Raw genomic sequence first — 9,175 nt, 5'->3', positions numbered from 1 at the left:
GTTTGCGCGCCGCCATTGTTGTTTACAACGCGACAAATGACTCGCTGTCACCACTCACCAGACAAAGAGTCCTAATTCATTATCATAATGCATTCATAACACGTGTATGACATCATCATGAAGCTGAAGAAAGAAGGCATCTGATTGGAACAAGAGCTGTTCGTTAATCATGTTTGACCAATCACTGCAGACATGACAAAGTCAGCCTACCGAGAAACGACATTTATGTCGCCTTACACTGAATACGATGGACGACATTCATGTCGCTCTACCCTTCAAAGGGTTAATTGAGTGTACTCGTGAGTATTTTGGATGATATTCCACTACTTTTGCATATACTTTTTTTCATACCTGGAATATTACAAATACTATTTCGTTTTCTAAATTGGGCTCCAAACATATAAACATTTAGAAGTAATGCTTTTAGGACATCGTACTGCAACCGCGAGATTGTGTTTACAATGACGAAGTTATTACATCACGAGTTGGCGTTAGCAATGAAAATGTGGACCTAAAGCTCTCTGTTCATACGAGTATTTTGTATTGTTGACAGTTTTTTCCCCTGCAAAATGGCTACTATTGAATACAAACATAAAAGCAGAGCACAAAAAAGGAAAGAGACCAAGAGAGTACAAGAAAGTCTACGAAGGAATACATGCAAGCTTGACAAGTTTTTAAGCCAGCAAATGAAGCAGTACTTGATGATGTGGACGGTGATGTGGACGATGGAAAAGTAGGCGAAGATTCGCAACGTGAAGTTCATTCCGGATCCGATGATGAAGAAATCGCAGACAAGTCGTCGAAGTCGATGGAGAGTGATTTGGGCACGTGGCCTGCCGCCTGACAAAATTACAGAAGACATCACCGTATACTGGTTAAAGACAGGGAGCGAAGTCTGTTGGAACATGAATGCCAGTGTTGTGAAGTCTATCAAATATGACGCTAAACAGAAACGTTACTTTAGTAAGTCCATGTTTTACCGCTCCCTTACAAATGGCGAGAAAATCAGGAGAAGTTGGCTGTGCTAATCTCCAAGCACAGGTAAGGCATTCTGTTTTAACTGCAAACTGTTTTCAAGTGAAGACCATGCTTTTTCGAAGCATGGCTTCTCTGACTGGAAAAATGCAAGTCAAAGATTCGAAAGTCATGAAAACAGCCAAAGCCATTGGGATGCGACCATTGCCCTCACTACAAGGTCTCGAGGTATTGAATGTGTAAACCGCTTGATTACTCGACAATACCAGTCAGAACGTGATTACATGAAAGCACTTCTGGAAAGGGTTGTTGCTACAATTAAATTTCTTGCTGAGCGGGGACTAGCCTTTAGGGGACACAACGAGTGTAGTGGTTCACCAAACAATGGCAATTTTCTAGGGACACTAGAATTGTTAGCGCAATTCGATCCTTTTTTTGGCAACTCATATTGAAATGAATGAAATAAGGGTAAAGGCTCTGTTTCCTACCTTTCATCCACAGTATGCGATGAGCTGATTTAAATACTTGGACAAAAGGTGTCAGAGAAAATTATTTCGGAACTCAAAGAAGCCAAATAGTTTTCAATATCTGTGAATTCATCCCCTGATATTTCACACGCGGATCGGCTGTCTTGCATTTTTCGATATGTGCGTGAGAGTGGTCCTATTGAAAGATGCGTCATATTTCTGAATTGCAGAGGTCACAGTGGTGAACAACTTGCCGAGAGTATTCTGATGTTTTTAGAAACAGATAAAATAGACTTAGAGAACTGCAGAGGTCAATCATACGACAACGCCTGCAACACGAGTGGCAAGTGTAATGGTCTTCAAGCTAAAATACAGGAGAGAAATATAGTAGCTGACTATATTCCTTGCGTTGCTCACTCGTTGGACCTTGTCGGTCATTCAGCAGTGGATTGTGTTCCGAAAGCTGCTGCTTTTTTTGATTTTGTTGAACAGTTGTACAATTTCTTCAGTGCTTCAACCCACCGATGGGAAATACTTGTGGGTGAGCTTGGAAAGAATCTTGCAGTTGTGAAGAGACTTAGTGATACTCGGTGGTCTGCTCACGCAAGTGCTGCGGCCGCCCTCAATCAGGGATACGAGAAAGTGAAATCACAATTGGAAAGCATTGCTGACAATGCAGATGAAAAGTCAAACACGCGACAAGAAGCGAGAGGTCTTGTGAGCAAGATGGAATCTCTGGAGTATGGAATACTTCTCAGCGTTTGGGCAACAATTTTGAAGCGATTCCACAAAACTAGCTTGAATTTACAAAACCCAGAAATATATCTTAACGAAGGCGTGAGACTTTTGCAGTCTTTGGAGGCCTATATCTTAGACCTCCGGATCAATGACTCATTTGAGAACTTTAAGCAAGAAGGCATTGCAAAGACTGCGACATCAGTTCACAAAGAAGAAACGCAAAGGAAGCGAAAAGTTAGTACCAGGAAAACAAAGCACAGGCAACAGATTTTTCACCTCGCCAGAGTTTCAAAATTAACGTGTACTTACCGATCTTAGACAAATTATCAGCAGAGCTTAAAAAACGCACTGAAGCATATAAATCTGTGTCCAAGCGATTTGGATTTCTTTCTCGTATTTGCAATATTGATGTCGACGCACTTAAAAAGGCAGCGAATACCCTCATACAAGTTTATCCGGACGACTTTGACTTGGCCTTTGTGGAAGAGCACGTCCACTTTCAGAAGTACATTCAAGGACAATCCGATGATGATGTCACTGTCACTGGGATGTATCGAGCTCTGGCAAGAGATCGACTGCACGAGGTGTTTCCAAATACATACATTTGCTTTAGAATTTATCTGTCCTTAATGATCACTAACTGTTCAGGTGAGTGTTCATTTTCGGCACTGAAGAGGATCAAAATCTATTTGCGCTCAACAATGAGCGATGAGAAACCTAGTCATCTGGCACTCATGCACATTGAATCAGACATGCTTCGATCTGTTGATTTACATGCTGTTATCGACACTTTTGTAAACCAAAAAACATGGAAGTTTTTTAAAGTACAAATGTAAAGAAAATGAAAAATAAATGAATAAAAGGGCTGTAATTGATTCATATAATTTTATGATATTACACATGTAGTACATTATACATAGTACAACGATATAAGTTATCTGACGTCATTTAACGTCACTTTATTCCATTCAACGAAGGTGGGACAGGGGGCAGGGGGCAAGGTCAGGGGGCCGTACTAAAGCTCAGCGTAGGGGTCCGGGTGGTAGTTAATCCGTCACTGCTCGAACCCACATTTCAGACGGGGAAACTATTCTCCAGCTTCACAGTGAGTGAGATAGGGACACGCATCAAGATTTTACTCCGCACTCTCCAATCACCCGCTAACAGCAGAAAGCAGCGACTGCAGATGCACCTGTACGTTGTTTTAAACTCAGAGTGAGGATTAATAATTTACTGTTGAAAATTAACCGAATACAGTATTTTACATTTCCCCATCCCTCTATAGACTCCCGTTTCCAACTCTGACGGTTCAGAAAGCTTCTCTCAAACCTGCATGTTCAGACTCTTTCTTTCGTTCGTTCGTGGAACATAAGCGTCGCCGACCAGTATTTATTTGCCCGTCCCAAGTTGAGATGCAAACACTTTGCTGTGGTTCTGGAGTCACGTGTCAGCCAGACCAACTAAGAACAGCAGATTTCCTTCCCTCACGGACATCAGAGAATCATCGGTCAATGGACACTGGTTGCATGCTCACTTCCAATCGCCTTTATTGTATTCAAATTCCACCAGCTGCAGTGGCGGTCCCCCAGAATCTTCGCTGGACGAGCGATGATACCGCGTGGCCAACTTCTCACCTAAAACACTTGCCTCGGGTGAGGTTCGAACTCACAACCCCGGCATCGCCCGCTGGCTGTACTGCTGTATAAATACCACACGCTAACCGATTGCGCCACTGGAGCAGTACCTTTTTCTGTTTTGCGTCATATTATTAATGGCTCCACCAGCGACACCTCCGTTCACAGCCACACAAAAGGGCGGCACGGTAGCACAGTGGTTAGCACTGCTGCTTCATAGCTCCAGCGACCTGGGTTCGATTCCCGGCTTGGGTCACTGTCTCTGTGGAGTTTGCACATCCCTCTCGTGTCTGCGTGGGTTTCCTCCGGGTGCTCCTGTTTCCTCCCACTGTCAAAAGATGTGCGGGTTAGGTTGATTGGCCGTGCTAAAATTGCCCCTTCGTGTCGTGGGATGATTAGATTACAGGGGTTAGCGGGTAAAATATATGGGGGTAGGGCCTGGGTGGGATTGAGGTCGGTGCAGACTCGATGGGCCGAATGGCCTCTTTCTGTACAGTAAGGTTTCTATGATTTTTTATGAAAAGCACATTTCAGTCGGCGAAACAACCCCATCAATGATTCTCTTTTCCACATATCCACAGTGAGTGAGACAAGGACACGCAGCAGGATTTCACACCGCATTCTCCATTCACCCATTCGCTGCCAGCAGACGGCGACGACTGCAGCTTCAACCTGTGGGTTACTGCACATCTGTGGGACAAAAGATCTGAGTTGGTTCAAACCTCCCAATACACCAAGCACAGGTTCAGGAAAACAAAGGCAGCTTAAACCCCGCCCACTGAACCTTCGAGCGGCATTTACACAATACACGAGTGAGCCACAAACAATATTCAGACCAACTTTCCAAAACTTTTCAGTGATAAATTCCTCCATTTGAGTGAAAAGCTGAGTGTTGTGAATCTGGAAATCAGCACCAAGGGATTTGTGTTCCCCAGTGACTTGTTTCCCACTGTTTGTCCGTCAGGTTTGCAATTCCATTTGTGTTGTATATTGAAGCGAATCTCATTTCAAAATGAGGGGAAAAAAACAGTAAATATTTAATCTTGGAACAAATTCTGACGGAAATGGATCACAATATTTGGATGGGGGTGCAGCTGTGAATGGTGTTATTGATGTTTGAATGGAAAGTATTGGTTCCTTGGGGTCATTGACACCCCGGTTTAGAATATCGTGCAAAGTTGCATTCTCAGTCTCTGTGGTGCAATTCGTCAGCGCGTTCGGATGTTAACCGAAAGGTTTGTGGTTCGAGACCACACAGGGACGGAGCTCTTAGTGTTTTCTCACATCAGCATTCAAACGCAAACAGTTGGCAATGGATCCGTGGACGTTCATAAAAATTATCTCTGAAGTGTTACCCGCTGTGGTGTTGCCAACGTTATTTAATGACTATTGATTTCAAATATATTACATATAACATATACATGCATCCATTATACTGTTAAGCTTAACAATTCGAATAGAAGCAGTAATTTGTGGCTGAGCATTTGTTCCAATTCCATATTCCTGTTCCCAGTCATTGTTGGAGAGATCAGAAATCTGCCTAACCCAGACTGAAATGTGTTCAATGATGGAACATCTACAGGCCTCTGGCGTAGAGAATTCCGAAGATTCGCTCTCGTTTGAGTGATTCAATTTCTCCTCACCTCAGACCTAAATCATCAGCGCCTTATCGTGAGATTGTATCCCGTGTTTTAGATTCCCGGACCAAGGAGAATATTATCTCAGCATCCACCCTTCAAACTCGTAGAATCAGAGAATCCCTGCAGTACACCAAGCCTATGCCAATAACAATCACAACAACACTATATCCCCGTCAAACCACACATTCACCTTGCTCGTCCCTCTGACACTGAGAGGCAATTTAGCATGGCCAATCCACCGAACCCACACATCTTTGGACCGTGGCAGGAAAGCGGAGCCAGAAGTAAATGCACACAGACAAGGGGAAAACGTGCAAACTTCACACAGACAGTCAGACGAGGCCGGAATTGAACACGGGTCCCTGACGTTGAGGGATACACCCTCATCCCAGAGAAGAATCTAGTGAAGCTTCGCTGTACCGACTCCGATAAATGTTTAGCCTACACTGACGAAGTGTCATCGTCATTCAAAACGTTGACGTTATCCTCTCTCCACAGATGCTGGAAAACCTGTTGTTATTTTGCGGCATTTGCTGTTTTTGATTTAGTTTCCAGCATCCTCATTATTTTTGCTTTCATTCTGTCTGAAATGTGGAGACCCAAACTGCACACACTATTCCAAATGTGGTCTCAACAAAACCCTGAACAACGGTAGCAAGACTTCAAACACTTCAAAACTTAACTCCGTGCTGAAAGCTGGAAGTAGAGGGTGACAGTGGATAATTGGCACTATGTACATTCCTGTAATCAGTAACTGGGAGGATCAGGAAGATGATATATCTGTGTCTCTTTATACTGTCATTTCTAAACACCATCTCCTCTCAATGCTGTGTGTCTTACACTCCCTGCCCCTGCTTTCCAGGTAAAACTCGTTGTCACCAACTGTCTGTGTCTGTATCAAGCAGCTAATTGACCCTGAGAGCTGGACGGCCAGAGGGAGCTGGATGAGAAGCAGCGACAGAAACAGGAAGAGAAGCGACATGATAGTGTTTAGCAAATGACTTGTGTCAGTTGCTCTCAGTGATGAATGCCTGCCGTGTGTTAACTTGTAAGCTTCACAGAAGCCACAGTGATGAGTTTGGTGGGTTTTGGAAACTGAAAGTGCCACATGAGCAGCTTGCGGGACTATTTCACCTCACTGTCGATTTCATGTTCCAGCGAACAGGAATCGCTCTGCTCATTGGCTGATGCTGTCACTTGTGTTCGATCTAAACATGACAATTTCAAGGAGAAACTTGTTTTTGGTGAATAAAAAGTCTGAAATAAAAATAGAAGACAGATGGTTCATGGATAAAGTAATGTTTTAAGGGACATGCATCAAACTTCCTGATGGTCCAGTCGTTAAGATTCGGCCCTTTCACCACCGTGGCCCGGTTTCGATTCCCGGTCAGCGAATGTTGCAACCCTGCGTTAAGGCTTTGACAAAGGGTCATCTAAACTCGAAACGTTAGCTCTTTTCTCTCCTTACAGATGCTGCCAGACCCATTGAAATTTCCTCTTTTGATTAAAGTGAGCAACTGATTGGCTTGGCGGACGAGTTTAGTTGCTCCACCCGTAAACCGAAACTGCTTCAAATGCGCACATGGCTATGTCGAGTAGTGGTTCTCACGTTCGTTTCACACGCGGAAAATCCCCACTTCAAGATCGGGCCGAAACATTTCCAAATGATTTCATTTCAAAGTGATTCAGATTTCAGAATTATTCTCGTTTCTCATGAAACATTAATTGAGCTGTTGAGTTTTTTTTATGATGTGGAGATGCCGGCGTTGGACTGGGGTAAGCACAGTAAGAGGTCTCACAACACCAGGTTAAAGTCCAACAGGTTTATTTGGTATCAAATGCCATAAGCTTTCGGAGCAATGCTCCTTCGTCAGATGGAGTGGTCTCTGTTCTCAAACAGGGCACAGACACAGAAATCAAATTACAGTATTCTGTAATTTGATTTCTGTGTCTGTGCCCTGTTTGAGAACAGAGACCACTCCATCTGACGAAGGAGCATTGCTCCGAAAGCTTATGGTATTTGCTACCAAATAAACCTGTTGGACTTTAACCTGGTGTTGTGAGACTTCTTACTGAGTAATTTTTTTAAACAGCATTTAACACGGGAATCTCTCAGTAAAGAATATAAAAGGGAAAGTCTGCGATAGCGAGCAAGACAGGATGGATTAACTGGCACAAGGAATAATGGACAAGGGCAACATTGGTTGCTTCCCATTACTTTGAATCTTTGCTGTTTTTCTGGGTGAACTCCAGCTCTCCATTCCTCTGGCAGTGTCACCACTCAAACTGAGTCTTTCTCCATCCCGCTTTGCTAATCTCACAGTTACAGCTTTCTGAATGAAAACTGCAGTCAGTAGAAGTCAAATTGTTTAGTCTTTCATTCAGTGAGAAGTTTTCTTGTCATTTCGCCCGAGAATTTTATCCCGAAATGAGTGATATTTCTGTCAATGCAAACGATTAAATCTGACCCATTGCCACCCAGAATTTACCTTGTATCACCATCTCTATCGGCAGCGCTTTGCAGTCTATCAGTGCCTTTCACTTTCTGTGCTTGTTCTTGACCTGTTCTCGATGTGACATTTTCCACTCGGAAGCAAAACTGCAAATCTTACTCCACTGATTCTGGCAGAGCTGCTTTGGACAAGGAAGTATTGCTGGTCTGTTTATAAAAAAATATTAAATGTTAATATATCAAAGGCAGTCTGCAACCCTGAAAGCTGGACCACCAGGATCTCATTTGCCTTATTCTCCCAGACACTGATTGCAGCAGTGTGCACAGTACCAATTATCCGCAGGCACAAACTCCTTCCTGTCTGTTAAGATTTGAAATTGTTCATATTTTCACACTGCCTTCCATTGTGGCGGAAACAGAGCTGTGATCAGCTGATGTTGTTCAGTACATTTATCCCAGTAAGGCTTATATCAGTTCGATGCTAACATTGCTCTTTGAATGTGGTGAGCTGCAGCGAAATTTAATGCGGTTGAAGGTAGCTTACCCATTTTTCCAGGAGGAAAGGGCACTGTAAATCTGAATTGTTGTGGGTAATTGACGGGATTGTGTAATGGGACTGATATTTCTCCCTGCTGCTCAAATTGGCACAAGTATTGAGCGACCATTTTCAGGCTACTGCCGTGTGGTGGGTTCCGTGGTGTAACGGTGAGCACTCTGGACTCTGAATCCAGCAATCCGAGTTCAAATCTCGGCGGGACTTCGCCTTTCTTTGTCAAATCCTGATGGTTGATTTGCTGAAGGGCATTTCGCTAAATTTTCTCACGAGCTGCGATTACAATGCACATTGCTGAGCCTCTGGCGCCAGATGCCTGCAATGTCAGTGTTTTTCATCTTTTCGACAATTCTTTAACTCCTATGTTGAAAGAAAGAAGCAGTTGGTGTCACACAATAACAATTCGACTGGAGTCTGGGAATTATTGAGCAAATGTGTGCGTGTGTGTGTCTGAGAGAGAGAGAGAGAGACTAGATACGTGTGTGTTTTGGGAGAAAAATCTTGTGTCTTCGGTCAGAATGCTGTCGATTCCATGGTGTAACGGTTCGCACTCTGGCCTCTCGCCTCCCATCTCTTTTTTAAAAATTAGGACAAATAACTGAGTGAATGACTCCTGTAGGTGGACCCCATGCACACTGTGGCTTCCCTGCCTATGGTAGTCATGATGTGGAGATGCCGGCGTTGGACTGGGGTAAACACAGTAAGAAGCTTAACAA

General features: G+C 43.6%; 1 non-coding gene across 1 annotated transcript; it reads left to right on the top strand.

Annotated features, from left to right (window-relative positions):
* The first annotated feature begins 8,594 nt into the window (after positions 1-8,594).
* trnaq-cug (transfer RNA glutamine (anticodon CUG)) lies at positions 8,595-8,666 on the top strand. The gene has a single exon. It is a non-coding gene; the product is annotated as a tRNA-Gln (tRNA).
* The last annotated feature ends 509 nt before the right edge of the window (positions 8,667-9,175 follow it).

This window comes from Mustelus asterias, chromosome 30 (genome assembly GCF_964213995.1).
Source record: "Mustelus asterias chromosome 30, sMusAst1.hap1.1, whole genome shotgun sequence".
Lineage (NCBI taxonomy): Eukaryota > Metazoa > Chordata > Chondrichthyes > Carcharhiniformes > Triakidae > Mustelus > Mustelus asterias.
The sequence above is the reverse complement of the archived record's forward strand: the minus strand, read 5'-3'. Positions and strand labels throughout refer to the sequence as shown.